Genomic DNA, 19,792 nt, shown 5'->3' with positions numbered 1-19,792 from the left:
CACCTGGGTCCCTGGGAATACTTGTGTCATATGATTAATCTGACTATCTCAAGATTGCCAAAGTGTAAGGAAGTCCCCATGCTGGCCATGTGGAGAGGATGGATACAGAAAGAGAAGTCCCTGGCCAGTCATAGCAGTCCCAGTTGTCACAACAGAGGAGCCAGTCCTGTGAGTGAACAGCCCGGTTGAGCCTTCAGATGACTGCAGCCCCAGCACCATCTGACGGCAGCTTCATGCAGACCCTAAGCAAGAACCACCCAGCTGTGCCCAGTCAGCCCACAGAACATAAGAGAGAATAATACATTTTTGTTTTAAGTCTCTACGTTTTAAGGTAGTTTGTACTCAGTCATGGATAACCAGAACAACTGTTTATGAACTCTCAGTGATGCCTTTAGCCACAGGACACTCAGCACAAATGAAATATTGCACAATTGCCTAACAAATAAAACATAAAATAGGACTGATTAGGCTGGAGCAAAGGCCTGTTGGGTTTTCCTCCTAGTACCCTCCACTGCAGACCCAGTACTCTCGATTAGCTAATTGGGAGGCTGAGGCAGAATAGGGCAGAGTCCAGCTGGAGGACCACAGTCCAGGGCCTGGGTTTGCTGGAAATGTCTGCAGACAGATTTTATGTCCCAGAATAGCCAGAGGCTGCTGGGACAAGAATGAGGGAGACTCACTACCTGTCTTCAAGCCCTGGTTCCTAGAGTTTTCTTTTCTGTGTTAATTTCAACATTGTTGGCGTGCAGGGCCAAGGCGTTGTATAACTGTAAGGGATACCATGCACATTCCAGGCTGTAGAAACAGCACCACTGTTGCTGGGCTGTGATTGTCCGCTGTGGCTGCCCTAGCGGTAGGGTCTGGAGTTCCGTCTGTGGGTCTCCACCGTGCTGAAGCTATATAGGTGCTAGAAGCCCCCATCATCTGGGGCTTTGGTCTGGGGAGCTAGGAAGTGGCTTTTGGCCTGGGGAGCTGGGAAGAGAAGCTCCCACCTGTTTGACCTGTTAACCTCTGCCATTCTTTTGGTGCACAGAGGACTGGTGTAGTGACAGCCTCCTATCAGCCCGGGGATCTAAAATGCAGAGCTAACCTCATCACTCTGCAGTTTGAAACATCCCATGGCTCCCCATTGCCTAAAGGAATGAGTAATGCTTATTCTGGCATGTGAAAAATGCTGATGCCTGGACTTCATCCTCTGAGGTTTTAATTCTTTGGTTTGGGGCGTGGGAATCAGTTGCTGTGTTTTTCGTTTTTTTTTTAAATTGTTTTGAGACAGGGTCTTGCTCTGTTGCCCAGGCTGGAGTGCAGGGGCATCATCTCGGCTCACTGCAACCTCTGCCTCCCAGGTTCAAGAGATTCTCCTACCTCAGCCTCCCAGTTAGCTAATTTTGGGCCACCACACCTGGCTAATTTTTACATTTTTAGTAGAGATGGGGTTTCACCATGTTGGCCAGGCTGGTCTCCAACTCCTGGCTTCAAGTGACCCACCCACCTCAGCCTCCCAAAATGCTGGAATTACAGGCATGAGCCACTGTGCCCAGCCAGACGCTGAATTTTTAACAAGTGCTGCAGCTTGATTCTCTGCGTGTTTCTCAGATTACTCACACTCTGGGAAATACTGACTTATGGGAAATGCCAAAATTTTTCCAAAATATATTCGGGGCCCTGTATGATCTTTAGGCCACTTTTCTTTCCACTCTTCTGCATTCACTCTATTCTCCAGTCACACGGACTCCCCTACCTAAGCTCAAACATGCAGCTTTTTCCCCCGTCTCCCTGCCTTGGCACAGGAGGAACATGGCTGCCCTCTGCCCAGGGCACCTTCCTTCCTCACTTGCTCTGCCTGGAAAGCCTGTGCTCACCTTCCGGGCCCCCATTCACCCAGCCTCCACTGGGGTGCCTCCCTGCCTCTCTAGTGGGACAGCCATGCCCTTCCCTGCTTCCCTCTGATCCCTTTAGTCTTTCTCCTGCTCCTGGAGTCACTTGCATCTGCACACTTGCCCCTGGGCTGTGAGGATCTTAAGGCAGGGACATTACCTGGCCGGGCTCTGCATCTCCCAGGCTTGCATCCCCAGGGGTGTGCATGAGGCCCAGGCCAGTGCTCAAAAGTAAAGACTAAAGGAGAAATGATAAAGGAAGGATGAGGGCAGGCAAGTGTCAGCCTAAATGTCCTTTGAGTCTCCTGGGAATAGAGAAACGGGAGACAAAGAGCAGGAAGACAAATCCAGATTCTGAATTAGATCTCCAGGGACACAAAAGGAAACTCCTCTGGCCAGAATGTTGGCCACAGACCCAGGGACTACAGTTACAGCCTTAGAGGCACACTGAGGGGGCTGGGTAGAGAATTCATTTTCAGGTCTCTCTAAGGAGCTTCAGCATGGATGCAGAATTGTCTTCTCGGTTTTTCGGTCCCCAAATGGTCCCTCCTCGTTTCCAGGCTCCCACTCATTTAGATGCCCCAAACCTGGGATGTATCCTTGGCTCTTGTCTCTCTTTCCCACTGGTGTTCCATGGAGCCCAAGTCCTGCACTCTTACATCATCAGCTCTCCTGATTTCCCTCCCTGTGCACCCCAGCCATTGTCTGACTTAGGCTTTCGTCACCTGGAGCGCTCAGGCACCAGCGTTTGCAAAGAAACATTTGCAAGCAGGCACTTCAACACGCCCCGGAGGATGACAGACCTCCTACTTGCAGAGATTTTACCAAAACCTTTAAAGGTTACAGTCTTCTACCCTACAATCATCTCACTAAAGCTGTCAGGGACATCACTGGAAATGAAAACCTGCAATGAACAAAGTTCACACAAAGGAAGCCTGCCAATCGTCGGCGCATTGGGATGTGGTGGGGGTTTCTGAGACTAGATTTTTGCAATCAGCCAACTGTCCAGTGCGGCGGCTCTCTCTCACTCCGGGATGGATTTCTCCCTCTTGACCTCCAAGGGGCCACCCTGGGGGAACGGACAGACCTTGGGCTTTGGAAGGCAATTTTGTTCCAGGCGAGGAAAACCTAGGTCACAATTTTGCTTCAAACTTTGGCTCTGGTGCTGCATGACTCTCAGGGTCGTTAAACTTTTTGAGCCTCAGTTTCTTCATGTCAGTAACCCCATCGACTTGTCGTGAGGGTTATATGCGGACACAAAAGGTAAACAGCCCAGCACAAGGCCTGCTCATTGTGAGACACTCTCACTTTGACCTGATGTCTGTGTGTCTGTTCATCATATTTATCATGTTTTCTTTTCCTTTCTTTTTTTGAGACAGAGTTTCGCTCCTGTTGCCCAGGCTGGAGTGCAATGGTGTAATCTTGGCTCACCACAACCTCCGCCTCCCAGGTTCAAGCAATTCTCCTGTCTCAGCCTCCCGAGTAGCTGGGATTACAGGCATGTGCTAGCATGCCTGGCTAATTTTGTATTTTTAGTAGAGACAGGTTTTCTCCATGTTGGTCAGGCTGGTCTTGAACTCCTGACTTCAGGTGATTCACCCGCCTTGGCCACCCGAAGTGCTGGGATTACAGGTGTGAGCCACCACACCTGGCCCTGTTCATCATATTTTCAATTAGGAGAGGCCCCCCTAACAGTGGAATAGGAATATACTCTCCACACCCCACACCTATACCAATCACCTGGATTCAAACCCCAGCTCTGCCATTTCGAGCTGTGTTGTCTTGGGCAAGTTTTCACCTCTCCATGTCTCTATTTCTTCATCTGCAAAATGGTGCTAATAATAGCTTTTGACCCCTTAGGGTTATTGTGAGGCTTAAATAGGCTATGATATAGGTGCTTGGGACAGAGGCTGGCTCATAATAAACTCTCAATGAACGTCAGAGGTAACTATAAGCCCTCCTCCTATCAGCATATCGTCAGTGCTTACAGCTGGCCTGTTGGTGATTATATAGGAACCTATAATGAAGCTGAAGAACTTGAGTATATGCCCCCTAATAGCCTGGTCTTAAAGAACTACTTTCCAATGGTCCTCATTAGCCCACCTTAGCAAAACATGGTGCATTCTCATGTTATTAACTGACCCAGCATTAGTGGACTGCAGTACGGTTAAGCAGGATAACCCGGGCTTTGCAGATACATAGATCCAAATTCACACCTCAAGCTGTGTGACACCGGGCAAACGGCCTCACCTCTCTGAGCCTCAGTTTTCTCATCTGTAAAATGGAGATACTAATACCTACTTCTTGGGGCTCATAGCATCTTTCTTGTCCCATTCACCAAGCCACACAAAGTCTTTGGCTTTTCAAGAATTGTTAAAAAGCAGACTGCTTAGGAAGGAGGGCTGGCTAGTTCAGGTGGGATGCTACTTAAGAAAGTTGATGAGAGCCATTCCTGAGTCACAGCTGTGGAAACTTCCTGGCACATCTCCCCGGCCTTCCTCTGTCCTTAAATGTGCACTGCCTTCTCAATTCTGACTCACCGGCAGCTTCGACGGCTTTCTCATTCCCCACACGAGTGGGAAGTGGTTTTGGCTCTAATTTCAGCATCTCATTATCCTGGGGGCACAGTCACTCAGTCACACAGTACCAGACTCAAATCCATTCCGACATCTCCTATGCTCACAAGCAGGACCCTCACCTGCAATGATTTGCACAGACTTCAAACAGCAGCACATTGTATGGGGCTGGGAGGGTCAAGGTGGAGATAGAAGATGACGAAGATACTAGTCCATATTACTGTGCAGCAGAAACATCATACTCATAGGCCTAGTTAATCCTCATGGCAAGCCAATGATGTAAGCAATATCATCCCTAGCTTTTAGATGTCGGACCTAACACACAGAAAGGTGACACCACTTTCTGTCATGGTAGAATTGAAATTGGAACCTAGGTCTTTGGTTCTTTCAAAAAATCCATACACTTGACCGTTATAGGATACAGCTCCTCACTGTCCTAAGCCAGCTACGAAGCCGTGGTTCTCCAGCTGGATGTTGTTGGTGTGTCACGACTAGCTCCTCAAAATGCAGCTTAATTGAAGACACAACATATGAGCACATGCACACACACACACACACACACACACACAGTGAGATTTTGAATGCCAGGAAACTTTCTGTATTATTAACCTGGTATTTCCAACTGTTTTTAACTTGAATAATCACACTCAAAGTAGCTGCAGGAATGTGAAAAGAAAAAGGTTGTACAGATAATTATAAAAGCAAAACCCAAACAAAGCATCTGTGACCTCTGCCTTGGGAGAGGCCCCCTGTCCTCCACTTACCTGAGACCACACAGGGAGAATAAGTGAGATCCTGTCTGTGAAGAGAGGGAGAAAGGAAGGAAGGAAGGAAGGAAGGAAGGAAGGAAGGAAGGAAGGAAGGAAGGAAGGAGTGAGTGAGGGAGGGAAGGAATGAAGGATGGAAGGAGGGAGAGAGGGTGGGAGGGAAGGAAGGATGGAAGGAGGGAGGGAGGGAGGGAGGGAGGGAGGGAAGGAATGAAGGATGGAAGGAGGGAGAGAGGGTGGGAGGGAAGGAAAGAAGGATGGAAGGAGGGAGGGAGGGTGGGAGGGAAGGAAGGAAGGATGGAAGGAGGGAGGGGGAGGGTGGGAAGAAAGGAAGGATGGAAGGAAGGAGGGAGGGAGGGAGGGAAGGAAGGAAGGAAGGAAAAGGAAGGAAGGAAGGAAAAGGAAGGGAAGGAAGGCAGGGAAGGGAAGGAAGGGAAGGAAGCCGGAATGGATGGGTGGAAGCAGGAATGGATGGGTGGAAGGGAGGGGAGTGTGTAAGGGGAAAAGGGGAGTGAGGGTGACAATAGGACAAGCCCAGGAGAGTGGTTGTTCTTTTTGGCCTTAATTACAAATTAACCCTCAGTTTTCTTATCTATAAAGTGGGCACTGAATCCAGGTTGGACTCATTGTAAGCCTTTACCCTTCTTCACACAACAACTTCCTGGTTGCTTCCTGAGACAATGCAAGTGCTGGGCATTTAAGAATGGGTGTGTTGACTGGGTACGATGGCTCACGTGTGTAATCCCAGCTCTTTGGGAGGCCAAGCCTGGTGGATCACTTGAGCTCAAAAGTTCAAGACCAGCCTGAGCAACACGGAGAAACCCCATGTCTACAAAACAGTAGCTGGGCACGGTGGTGTGTGCCTATAGTTTCAGCTACTTGGGAAGTTGAGGTGGGAGGATCACTTGAGCCCAGGAGACAGAGGTTGCAGTGAGCTGAGATTGTGCCACGGCATTCCAGCCTGCACAAGAGAGTGAGAACCTGTCTCAAAAAAAGGGTGTGTTAATCACTGTTTTACAGATGAAGAAATTGGAGGCTCAGCAACATTAAGTACTGTAGCCAAAGGCACAGGGTTACCAAGGTTACCAAGGCACCAAGGTTACATTATGTAACCAAAGGCACATCAAAGGCAGACTCAAGTTAGATATGCTGCCTTCAAAACCTGGGTTTCTTCTATCACATCTACCTTCTCTCTAATTGTTTTACTGATACATAATATTTGTACATATTTATGGGGTACACGCGATTTTTTTTATATGTATAGAATGTGTAATGATCAAGTCAGGCCATTTGGGATTTCCATGCGCTCCAGTATTTATCATTTCTCTGTGTTAGGAGCAGGTCCTCTCTTCTACCTACCTTGAAATATACAACACGTTGTTGCAGGATCACTATAGTCACCCTGGTCTGCTATCAAACTTTTACCACTGAAGCCGTGCAGCTGTCCAAGTCCAGCAAAACTTTCTATCCTGATGCAAAGAAATACCTTGAGTTGAGCATGAAATTTCTCCAAATTCTTTCCACGTGGGGTAGCCAACTTGGTGAGCAAGAAAAGAAAAGAACCAACCTGCTTACTAAAATGGTGTCTAATTTGTTCTCTAAAACTTTGAATATTTCCAGAAAGGCCTGGAGTCACAGACCTAGTTTAAAAGTTAAATTACCCACGGTTTTTTTCCTGCTCCTACGTGCTCTCATTTTTCTGGCTTGATTATTTCTCCTATATCTGGGATGAGAAGAGAGCATGTGGGACTTTGAGTGCTGTGCACACTTCTCCTGCCCTGCCGTCTCTGGCCTGTGCCGGGCATGGGGGCAGAAAGCACAGCACGTTGCCCAGGTCTCTGTCCATGGTGCATTTTGTGTGCTCAGTGAAGGCCACTTATCCAAAGTCCTCAGGAATACACAAATCCACATTCCCCACCAAATTTGTAGAGGAAAGAAGTATGATACTAATAAGTATCTTCTCTTTCTGCTTTTAATATATAGAGGAAAAGCAAGGCATCAACTTTAACCACAAAAGCATCTTAGTCAGCCTCATATTTCTCACTGGGTATTGTCAACACTTTTTTGAGGACACTTAACCTTGTTCCTTCCGTGTCTCCTGGGAAAATGTACAGGAAAAATCTACCCAAGTCATTAATGGGTCATGAGTTTGGCTCTGTTTGGGGAGACGACGTGGTGCTCAGTTGTTGTACACTTGCAGGTAGTGTGAGGTGAGGACAGAGGCTGGTTTTAGGGACTTATCGCCTTGGGTTCATATGAGTAAACTATGTTTACTGATGGAAACGTTTCCCATATTTGTTGTCATTGAAGTCCGAGAATTTGGGGTTCTAGAGTTTAAAATGCAACATTTTTGCATTTGAAGGGAACTTAGTGGTCATCCAGCCCAGATGCTCCATTTTACAGGTGAAGAAATTGAGACTGGCAGGGTGAAGTGGCCTGCATTTGACACCCAGTTTATTAGCACCCAGGACTGAGACCTGAATCTCTTCCAGACCACCTACTTCCTTTTGTACAGTTTGGAGTGAATCCGTCATATTAAAAACCCTATGGTATAGCCAAAGTAATTTTCTTATTTTATTTTTATTTTTGAGATGGAGTCTCACTCTGTTGCCAGGCTGGAGTGCAGTGGTGCAGTCTCGGCTCACTGCAACCTCTGCCTCCTGAGTTCAAGTGATTCTCCTGCCTCAGTCTCCTGAGTAGGTGAGATTACAGGTAAACACCACCACACCCAGCTAATTTTTGTAGTTTTAGTAGAGATGGGGTTTCACCATGTTGGCCAGGATGGTCTCGATCTTCTGACCTCATGATCCACCCACCTTGGCCTCCCAAAGTGCTGGGATTAAGCCCCCGGCCCAAAGTAATTTTCTGAAACCTAAATCTAAATGAAGAAGAAAGAGGAAGGGAGGGAGGAAGGGAGGAAGGAAGGAAGGAAGGAAGGATGGAAAAGGGAAGGGAAGGAAGGAAGGAAGGAAAGAAGAGAGGGAAATAAAAGTGTTCCTAGGCTGACACTCAGGAGAGGGTTCTAACTCCTTCTCTTTTTTTTTTTTTTCTGAGATGGAGTCTTGCTCTGTCACCCAGGCTGGAGTGCAGTGGTGCGATCTCAGCTCGCTGCAAGCTCTGCCTCCCAGGTTCACGCCATTCCCCTCTCTCAGCCTCTTGAGTAGCTGGGACTACAGGCGCCTGCCACCACGCCTGGCTAATTTTTTGTATTTTTAGTAGAGATGGATTTTCCCTGTGTTAGCCAGGATGGTCTTGATCCCCTGACGTCGTGATCCGCCCACCTCGGCCTCCCAAAGTGCTGGGATTACAGGCGTGAGCCATCGCGCCCGGCCTCCAACTCCTTCTTACTTAGAACAAACCTCTTTGCCATCTGGCCCTGCTGGAGTAGCCTGGGTTCTTGCTACATCCCCTCCCAACTTTGTTTTCACCAACTGAATATAGTTTCCTCAAATCCCAATGCTATTTCCAGCCTCTATATCTTTGCATGTGCCTGTTCATCTCCTTGGAAATCCTTTTCCCAGCTCATACATCAGGTCCTTCTGGGAAGCCGTTCTGACCCTGCCCCACTGCCCAGCTTTGAGCACTCCCCCTCCGAGCTGCTTGTCTTCTGAGCACACACTTCTATTACCAACCTTAGCAACTTAGTGGGAAGTTGCTTGCAGCAATGTTGATCCTCCTCTAGGCCATGAGCTCCTCCAAGAAGCAGGTTTCCCCATTCCGGGCTGCCCATTGCCTGGTACAGGGCAGTTCCAGAGCGGTTGCTAATGGAGGACGGTTGGATGTATACTAGAACAGTGCAAAGCAGCTCTTTCTTCAGCAGCAAATCTATCAAGCAGGGGCAAATAAAACAACATGTTTCCTGGTGATGAATAATCATTTATTTGCGTATTAAATGCCCATTTTCTAAGGAGGCATCAGATTACTCATCCACTTAATTAAAGTATCCTTCGTTCTAACAGGAGCCTAGCTAGGCGATAATTACTGCTGGCATTCCCTCGCATCTCTAAGATTGAAGAACTGCTGACACATTGCACGAATCCTTACTAAACACTATTTCTAAAAGCAATATCGCAGAAAGCCAGACTGAATGTGTTAATTGACTAGTACTTGGATCTGAAAGGTGAATTCTCAAACTCAGGCTGAGCCTAGAATATATACAGGCTAGAAAAAAACAATCAAAATGAGAAAAGTGTTTATAGAGTACTTATCGCTTAACTACTTTTATTCTCTTTTCACAGTTGAAGGAACTGAGGCACAGAAAGAGAAGTGGGATTTTAGAACCTGAGATCTTGCTATATTTCCTTGCCCAAAAGGGAACTAACACTTAATTGATTGCCTATTATGTGCCTGCCATTTTTCTATGCATGATAGAATTGTCTCACATTAATCCTACATTGTAGTGTTAAGAAAATGGTCTTTGAAGTAGAAACCTTTTGCTTCGAAATAAGGGAGAAATAAGAGACGAAGTCTCCCAAGAGAAAGCTTGTTGCCTCATCTCTTCCTTCCTATTTAGGTTGTTGGTATGAGGACGTGATGCCTGGAGTAGCAGCAGCCATCTTGTGACTATGAGGCAACAAGTCAACATGCTGAGAATTGTGAAGCAGAAGAAATAAGATGTGTCTTAGTCACTAAGTTCCTTTTTTTTTTTTTTTTTTTTTTTTTGAGACGGAGTCTCGCTCTGTCGCCCAGCCTGGAGTGCCGCCGGATCTCAGCTCACTGCAAGCTCCGCCTCCCGGGTTTAGGCCATTCTCCTGCCTCAGCCTCCCGAGTAGCTGGGACTACAGGCGCTGGCCACCTCGCCCGGCTAGTTTTTTGTAATTTTTAGTAGAGACGGGGTTTCACCGGGTTAGCTGGGATGGCCTCGATCTCCTGACCTCGTGATCCGCCCGTCTCGGCCTCCCAAAGTGCTGGGATTACAGGCTTGAGCCACCGCGCCCGGCCATAAGTTCCTTGACTAAACGGGGAGCCACTCACTTTTAGACTTTTTGTTAGGTGAGATAATTAATTGACTTTATTTTTTAAGCAACCATTGGTCAGTGATTCTATTAGCTACAAGTGAAAGCATTTCTGTTTGCTAGGAGAACTTTGGAAGGCTCCTTGAATAGAGTCAGTGATCAGTGTCATATCCAAATTTTGCAGGTGAGGAAATGTGACTCAGAGACTCGAGGTTAGTTATTCAATGTTATGCAGCCAGTGGGAATTGAACACAGGTGCCCTTAATGACCCTTAACGTAGGGTTGGCCTCTCAGGGTTTCTTCCTGTTCATGCTTCCCAAAAGCTCATTCTCTCCGTGTGATTCTGGATCACACATGTCCGACCATGCTGGGTGGATGGAAGGGGTATGGATTGTAGGAGGAGGGGACAAACAGCAGGATTATCAGTGCACTAGAACACTGCTGGAGGACTCCTCCACTGCCTGCTAGAGCAGTCAAGGGGAGAAGAACACTAACAGGCCCTCCTTACTTGCTGTCTCTTGTGGAGAACCAATGGTCACAAGTGTTTCACCCTTCCCCAAGCCTCTTCCCAAACCTGACTCTTCCTCTACTCTGATGTTGTCCAACCTCTTCCTGAATCTGAGAGCAGCCAATCTTTCTCCAACCTGCCCAAGACAAATTCCACTAGAAAGGGCCAACTCCCCTTCCTTTTCCCAAGCCTCTCTCCTGCCCCCTCAGCCTCAACCCATCTGGCCCCATTCTTGCTGCTCTCCTCCGGGGTCGTGGCACCTGGGTTCTCCCTGACACTTGATTTCCCCTCTGATCCTGACCTTGGCCATTCTCCTCCGGTATAACTCACACTCAGCCCTGGTTAGTGCTGCTTTAGGTCTGACTGTAGAACTTCCCCATTCAGTACAAGCGCTTATGTTCCGGGGTCTGTTGCTCTAAGCTGGCAGAGCTCCCACCTCTCCAGACTCAGTGTCTTTCCTTATTGCCCAGGTGTCACAGACCCCCCCTGACCCCAACCCTCAGGCAACTGCAGAAATGCCACAGAGATAGCCTTTCTCACCTATCCAATGACTACGTCCTTCAAAAGAAACAAAGCAGAGAATTTCACTTTGAGAGTGTTATTGGCTGAATAGTGGCCCCCACCTCCACAAATTCACATGTTAAAGTCCTAGCCCCCAGTACCTCAGAAGGTAAATGTATTTGGAGACTGGGTTTTTTTAAGAGGTAAAAAACGAGGTCATATCCAATGTGACTAGTGTCTTTATAAGAAGAGGACATTATGACACACACAGAGGGAAGGCCACGTGAAGACCCAGAGAGAAGGCGGCATCTACAAGCCAAGGAGAGAGACATCCCGAAGAGGCCAACCCTGCTGACACCTTGATCTTGAACTCTTGGTCTCCAGAGCTGCAAGACTACATTTCTGTTGTTTACATCCCTCAGTTTTTGGTATTTTGTTATGGCAGCCCCAATAGACTAATACAAAGAGGTTAACCTATTGGTGACCATCTCTGTTATATCTCTGAAAGAAAAACAATCATGTTCGTAGCACTGAATGCCATAGGGAATAGTGGAACCTTCCCAGAGCTTCGTAAGAGCTTCCTAGTTCTCACCCAGGTGCTCTGCACTGTCCCACGTGAGCAGAGTGGAAGGGCTTGTCAGTGTTGTGCATGCAGAGAAGATGGTCTGTGTCTTACTCTAGGGCTGTGACACCATCCACAGGACATGCAAAGGCATTGTTATCTAGCAGTTCTGCAGCACATTCCTTAGGGGTCAGGTCATGCTTCTCAAGTCCTGCCCACGAGACCTGAGTGACATCAGGAAAGTCAAGACCAATCGGCTTCTAACCAACACCTTGGAGCCCGCCAGAAAAATATTCTTTCCCTAGGGAAATAATTCTATTTTGATGGTCCTTAATGTGCACATCCACATATAAATAATGTTGTTTTACACACACACATGCGCACGTGCACGCGCATGCACGCGCACACACACACACAATGATTGTAACTTGAACAGAGCTCAGGGATTTAGGAAAAAGCTCTGCTAGTAGGAGAACGTGAGTTCTATTTATTTTCCATCTCCAACCCTCCTCAGGGTTTCAATTGTTGAAGAGCACAATATTTTACTGATATCTATAATAAAACATTTGGCCACATGTGAAAATAGCAACAGATCTTATTAAAGTGAGAAAGAACATGCTTCAGAATCTAAGGTTGGCATCACTTTTCAGGTCAGGTTCTAACAACTCTTCCTATTTTGGAGAAAATGTATTTACTTACTCAATAAATCTACATGGCTGTGCTTTCAAAACTGGGAGGAATGGTGGAGTTAATGACACCCAGAGAGTCACACAGGTCTGTTTCCCCTGCCGTATTTATTCAGATAACAGTCTTAGAGAGGTTATGTGACTTACTTAGGCACGCCCAGCTAGAAACAGCAAAGCCTGTAACTGAAATCAGGTCTGTCTGATGCCAGAGTCCATGCTGTTAACCAGTAAGCTTCACTCTCCCGTGCACCCCCATTTGAGGTGAGGAGGAGGTTGAAACCAAAGGCAGCCATTGTTTTGGAGAATCACTGCCCTGTTCAGACGTTTGACATCAGCACCTGAGATACGATCGGTTTCCAGCCATTCCCAGGGCTCTCCCTCCAGCCTGCAAGGATATGCCAGGGCAGGGTTCTTGGGATTAGTCAAGGTACTTGCGTTGCTTTTTGGGAATTAGGGTGACCCACTGCACTCTAGGAGATTAAGAAGTTCTGGCAGCGTCCAACTGGCTCAGGTTCTTATGGCGGCATTTATTAGGCTCCTAGTATTTGAGACTTTCATGTACCTTCTGACATATATTAGTTTATTGCTCCTCATGTTCACTCAAGAGACTTTGGTATGTCTTCCAAAGAGGTAGATACAATTATCCTCATTTATTAAAGTCAAGTAAACCAAGGTTCAGAGAGGTTGAGTGCCTGCCTGATAACACACAGATAGGAAGAATGGAAGAGAAGGTTTCAGATTGCTAGGCTTCCAAACTCAAGTGATTTCTATACTCCCATGGTGAGGCTTCAAGACTTTCCCACTTTCCCAGTCCGTTATTAAAACAGCATCTAGTGTTTTTTGTTTGTTCGTTTTTATTTTTTTTCTTTTTTTGAGATGGAGTCTCACTCTGTTGCCAGGCTGGAGTGCAGTGGTGTGATCTCAGTTCACTGCAACCTCCGCCTTCCAGGTTCAAGCGATTATCCTGCCTCAGCCCCCCAAGTAGCTGGGACTACATGTGTGCGCCACCATGCCCAGCTAATTTTTTTGTATTTTTAGTAGAGACAGGGTTTCACCATGTTAGACAGGATGGTCTCGATCCCCTGACCTCATGATCTGCCTGCCTTGGTCTCCCAGAGTGCTGAGATTACAGGCGTGAGCCACCGCACCTGGCCAAAGCATTTGGTTCTTTTATTTTTAACTTCAGTTCTTAACATTTCTACTGACTTACTGACTTGGTGAGCAAGAACATTTGAAGTTGTTCCACCAGCCTTAATTTTGGTTTGAAAGGCTGGAGTCCTGCCCTCTCCAGTACCCAGTGCCATCTGCAGCTCAGCCGTTGCCTGCTCGTGACACTTTCTGCAGTAGGTGACAAGTGTCATCCACACATCAGTCAGTCGCCCCTCCCTCCTGAGCAGTCAGCGGGCAAACAGTCTCACCTAAGCACAGCCCTGTCCTCCCACTCCCCATTGTATCTGAGCTCTGCTGCTTGCAGTAACGAATACCCCTCGTTCATATATATTTAAAATTTTTTTATGCTAACAAAAGCTCTCAATCTCTTTCTGCTCTTCGCGGTGACTGACATTGTTTCAAAGCAGATTTAGAAATAGTCTTGATCCTGACTTTTATGCTGTGAGTGGGTGTTGTTTATTGCTGAGCAATTAGAGCATAGGTTAACATAATATCACTCCTCAACTTGAAAACCACGGAGAGCGCTCTGTGAACAGGTCCCCCTAAAACTCATCCAGCTTGCTTCCTTTTGTCTTTTGCTTCTTCCTCCTCCACACCCATCCACTCACCTGCCTTGAAATATGCTATTTCAAATGTAGAGTTCAAGAAAGTTTGAGGAATCAAAGTCATAAAAGGAGATGTCTTTTTCTTCCACCGCGGGAGCAGCCCACAGTACCTGTACTCTCAACCAAAAAGGCATTTTTTTTTTTGTCCTTGAAAACTTCTAAAAAAAACTCTGTCTGTCCTCTTTTAACTCTTGGAAGCAGAGGTCAGGAAGCAGGAACGAGCTGGTTCAGCATCTTTTTTAGTAGAAACCTACCATCTTGGATTCAAAGGCACTTAAGTCTTGTAAGTTACACTTGCCTTTTCAGGGAAGGAGATTCTCCCCTGGGCTGAACTCTGCAAATCAATGCTAGACGAGAGGAAGAGATTCTTGAAAATTGTATTTGCAGGATGGGCCACAGACCCACCTGGAACCTGTAAGGGGTGTCTGTCACAAAGTCCCTGTCATACTATGGGACTGGTACAATGAAAACTCATGAGTGAGGAAGTCCTCTATTCAGCAGTTCTCGTTGTCACAGGCATTGCTGACGACTTCTGCCTGCCTCCGAGTTCTCATATTTATAAATCCAGGGTCCTATCTCTTCTCACCACCCCCACCTCCTGGTCTAAGCCCTCAGTAACTTTTGCTTGGATTGTGTGCAACGAACTCCTTCCTGGTCTCCTTGGCACTGCCCAGTTCCCCTCCAACAAAGCAGCCCGAGGGATCTCTTTAAAGCATGGCAGATAAACCACTCCTGTTTCAGGGTCCCCAAGACCACCCTCAGGTTGAGTAATTCACCGGGAGGACTCACGGGTTCTGCAGATTGTTGCACTCATGGCTATGGTTTTCCCAGAAAAGGATGTCAAACACAAACTGCAAAGGGGAGAGGTGCAGGGGTGAGGTCCACAGGAAAGCAGGCTCCAGCTGCCAAGGGGCCTCACCCAGCAGAGTCACACAGGACGTCCTTAATTCCCCCGGCAATAAGTTACAAAATATTGTCTCCCACCAGAGAAGCTTGTTAGAGACTCCGGTGCCCAGAGGTTTTATTTTTACCGGGGACTCTTCATGATAGCACTCCCTTCCTGGCACATATGCAAATTCCAGACTCAGATGGAAAACAAGTGTTCAGCTAAACCACATTGTTTGTAGAAAACAGTTTAGGCACAACAAACCACTCTATCAGAGGATGGTGGGAACTTGCCCCAAATCTAAGTTCCCAGATGCCAGTTAGAGACCAACCATGTGAGCAGGCCCTTCCAAGCACAACAGGCAGGCCAAGTGTGCTCCCTTTTCCACCTTTCTCCTCTGCTCACAAAAACCCTTCAAGATAAGACCCTACAAGACACCTCATCTCACTCTGAATAAAAGCCAAAGTCTTGAATGTGGCTCCCAAACCCTGCAGGGTCTAGAGCTCTAACCTCCCCTTCCCCTACTCGCTCCGTTCCCCACTCGGTCCCGGCCACACTGGCTCTCTGCTGTCGGACACACCACCGATGCTCACACCTGAGAAATGGGCTTGCCACTCCCTCCTTCTTCCTGAAGTGTGTTTCCAGCTACCTGCTTGCTTTTCTTTCTCCATCGTCTCCCTGCCCCAGCCCGTCTCCTGCCACGGCCCTTTTTATGTCCTTTTTCTCCTTTATTTCTCTCACTGTTTTCTGACGTACTGTATAACTTATTACATTATTGTCTGCATCCTTTTATTTGTTCGCTGTGATAGCTCTCTTCCCAACACAGGTCTTCACCAAGCAGTGACAGTTTGTGTCACGCCCATAACCCAGAGCATATGAAAGAGCGAGGGCTGTGACGCTGACTGGGTTACCATCTTCATTCCACCACTTGGTACCGGTGTTGCATTAAGTATGGTCCATATACTCTGACCCTCAGTTTCTTCATCTGTTAAAAGGGCACATGAACACTATCTGGGTCATAGGAAGGTTGTGCCTGTGAAGGTAATGGATACATACAAGGCCCTCTGGAACAGAATAATTACTCTAGATATGTTAGCGCTCTGTTGTCTTCTCTTCATTAAATCTTTATTATCTTGAAAACATTTTATTATGGAAGATTTCAAACATAAACAAAAGTAGAGCCGTAACAGAATGAACTTCAACATATCTCTACCATTCAGCTTTAGTGACGATCAACTCAGAGCCAATTACTTCTGTTACTATTACTTCTATCATCTTTTACTTCCACTCAAAGTCCTGCACCCCCCTATACCCGGATTATTTGGAAAAACATTGTAGATAACATATCGTTTCATTCATAAATATATCCCTAAAATATAAGGGCTCACTTTTGAAAACACATATGCACAAAAATTTTAAATCTAAAAAAATTAACACAAATCTCTTGATATTAACAAATATCTAGTCAGTGTTCAGATTTCCCTAGTTCCTCATACTCTCTTATTTGGACAGCATCCAGAATGATTTCTTGTCTGCAAACTCTTTATCTAGTGCATTCACCTCTGCTCTGGAGACTCTATAAATCACAGATCTGGCATTGTCACCCCCTCCTACAAATCCTTTGATATCTCCCTATTGTCTGCAGGATAGAGTCTGACGTCCTTGAGCCTGCTTTTCAGTCTTTCTTAATCTGCCCCAAGATTCCTGAGCCACGTTTGCCTCGGACTCCCTTTCAAACGCCATCTCCGTCAGTCTGCTTTCGGGTCACTGGCTTTCCTCCAACTTTGCCTGGGCTGTTCCTTCTACCTGGATTTCCTTTTGCTTTCTTCTCCCCTGAGAATCTTGTCTCCCACTGTTCTCTTAGGACAAGACAATCACCCCATCCACAGGGTCCCCATGGTCTCTATGCTATTCATCGCCTCACCCTGAATGATTTAAGGTTTATATCATCATGCAGTCTGGTTAGATGGCAACAAAAAAGGTAAACATCAGGATACACAAAAGTTCTGGCAGATTGTTAGCCCTTGGATAAATGACAGAGTGTTAAAAGTATGAGAGCAATCATTTGCTTTTCTGTTTTAATATTCGAATATTTGCAGTTACTGCTTATTTTTCTGACATACACTTTTTGTGTGTGTTGAAACAGGATCTTACTGTGTTGCCTAGGCAGGAGTGCAGTGGCACAATCTCAGCTTACTGCAGCCTTAAACTCCCAGGCTCAGGTGATCCTCCCACCTCAGCCTCCTGAGTATTTGGTACTACAGGCATGTGCCTCCATGGCTGGTTAATTTTTGTAGCTTTTTTTGTGGAGATAGGATTTCACCACATTGTCCAGGCTGGTCTTGAACTCCTGGGCTCAAGCGATCCTCCCACATCGGCCTTCCAAAGTGCTGGGATGACAGGTGTGAACCACCACGCCTGACCTTAAACTTTCTTATGGTAAGAAAGTTTGGAAAGTACAGAACATACAACTGAATATGTTTTCTGTAATTGTAAATATTAAGAATAACACATTCTATTATTTGTCTTGATATAATACAAACTTTGGCATGCAATAATTTCATTTCTTCCTTGTCTACCCTCTCAGATTTTTTTTAACAGTTTTATTGAGGTATAATTGATATACAAAAACTGCACATATCTAGTGTGTGTAATTTGGTGAGTTTAGACATCACCAAACACCCGTGATACCACCACCACAATCAAGGCAATAAGCATATCCATCACATCAAAGTTTCCTTGGGTCCCTTTGCTTTTATTTTATTTATTTTTGTGGTAAGAATACTTAACATGAGATCTATCCTCATTAAATTTTTAACTGTACAATACTGTACCGTTAGCTGTCTAACTGTGACTTTGTACTTATGAACAATAACTCTCCATTTCTCTAGCAGCCCTCATTCTACTTTTTGCTCCTATATTTTGACTATTTTAGATGCCTCGTATAAATGGAATCATCCAATATTTGTCATTCTGTGACTAACGTATTTCACTTAGCATAATGTCTTCAGGATCCATCCATGCTGTCTCAAATGATAGAATTTCTTTCTTTTTTAAGGCTGAATGATATTCCATTGTATGTATATATCACTTTTTAATTTTTTTAGTAGTGTGATGTCTCTTTATGTTGCTCAGGTTGGTCTCGAACTCCTGGCCTCAAGTGATCCTCCCACCTCGGCCACCTAAAGTGCTGAGATTATAGGCATGAGCCACTGCACCTGGCTCTGTATCACATTTTCTTTATCCATTTGTCTGTTAATGGGCATTTGGGCTGTGGAGAAATTGGAACTCTTGTGCATAGTGGTGGAAGTGTAAAATGGTGCAAACACTAAGGCAAACAGTATGGGTTCCTCAAAAAAATTAAAAATAGAACTACTATATAATCCAAAAATCTCACTTCTGGCTTTATGTCTGAAAGAATGAAAATCAGTATCCCAAAGATATACGTGTACTCCCATGCTCATTGAAGTTTTATTCATGATAGCCAAGACATGGTGCCATTAATCTTGATAGACCATAACCGTTCACTTCCCTCTATGGCCCCCTATACTGTGAGTTCCTCAAAGGCAGGGGTTGCATCTTATTCATTTGGTCTTCTTAGAGCCTGAGCAGGGCTGGAAAACACGATGGGTGCCCACTTGTATTGAAATGAATGAATGGATGGGTTAGCAGATGGACAAATGGGCAAAACACTTGGAAAGAAGGTTGTTTGAGTCCACAGCCTTGGATATCTCTTTAGGTCTACATTGTTCCTTTTTATGTTCAGCGTTTTACCAGACCATTTTCTAGCTTGTGCAGCTGGCTTGTCTTTCTGCTCCCTGGCAGGTCAGAACGTTTTAATCCTGAATAATGCCTACTCCCTGGCCTGCTGCCCGCTCCCTGACATGACTCAGACAGGCCCTGGCTCGCAGTGATTAATTACCTGAGATGCTGCCTTTCTCTGAAATGATCCCAGGGCAGAAGGGCAGCCCGAGGAATGCCTGGGGGGCATGAACCTCCAACCGTAACCTAGATGGACAATGGTTCCTGTGCTGGAAATGCCACATTTCAGCTGGACTGGCCACCATGCACCACGAGGAACTAAGACAGAGAGGCGAGAGAAACGGGAATATTTCCTCCCCCTTCCATTGTCCTGGATGTTAAGAGAATCAGGAATTATTACATTGGGTCAAATGTAGCTCATGTAGTTTGGTGATGCTAAGGACTTCTTGCTCAGTGTTCCACTACACCGGGACCTTTACAGGTGCAATGCCATCTGTCCCTTTCAAAGGCCTGGCAGAGGAGTTATCACACTCATTTTACAGATGCAGCAACTGAGACTCTGAAAGATCATAAAGTTGCATAGGGAGTATATGAAGAACTGGGATTCAGCCTCAGGTCCACCGAGAGCTCTTTCCAGCAGAACAGGGCTTTCCACATGACAAGTTCAACCTACTCAAGGGGAATAAAACTAATTTACTGTATTCAAGACCAAAGTAATTAAAATAAGATTAGACTAGAATAAAATACATGGATTAGAGAATAGAGTACATTCTGGGTAGTATAGATCAATACTATTTTATGAAACACCACTTCAATTTGTATCTAGCTATATCAGTATCTATATCCATGTACATATATACAGGCATACCTTGGAGATATTGCGGATTTGATTCCGGACCACCACAATATTGAAATAAAGTGAATCACACAAAGCTTT

Source organism: Theropithecus gelada, chromosome 6, assembly GCF_003255815.1.
Source record: "Theropithecus gelada isolate Dixy chromosome 6, Tgel_1.0, whole genome shotgun sequence".
NCBI classification, from domain to species: Eukaryota; Metazoa; Chordata; class Mammalia; order Primates; family Cercopithecidae; genus Theropithecus; species Theropithecus gelada.
The sequence above is the reverse complement of the archived record's forward strand: the minus strand, read 5'-3'. Positions refer to the sequence as shown.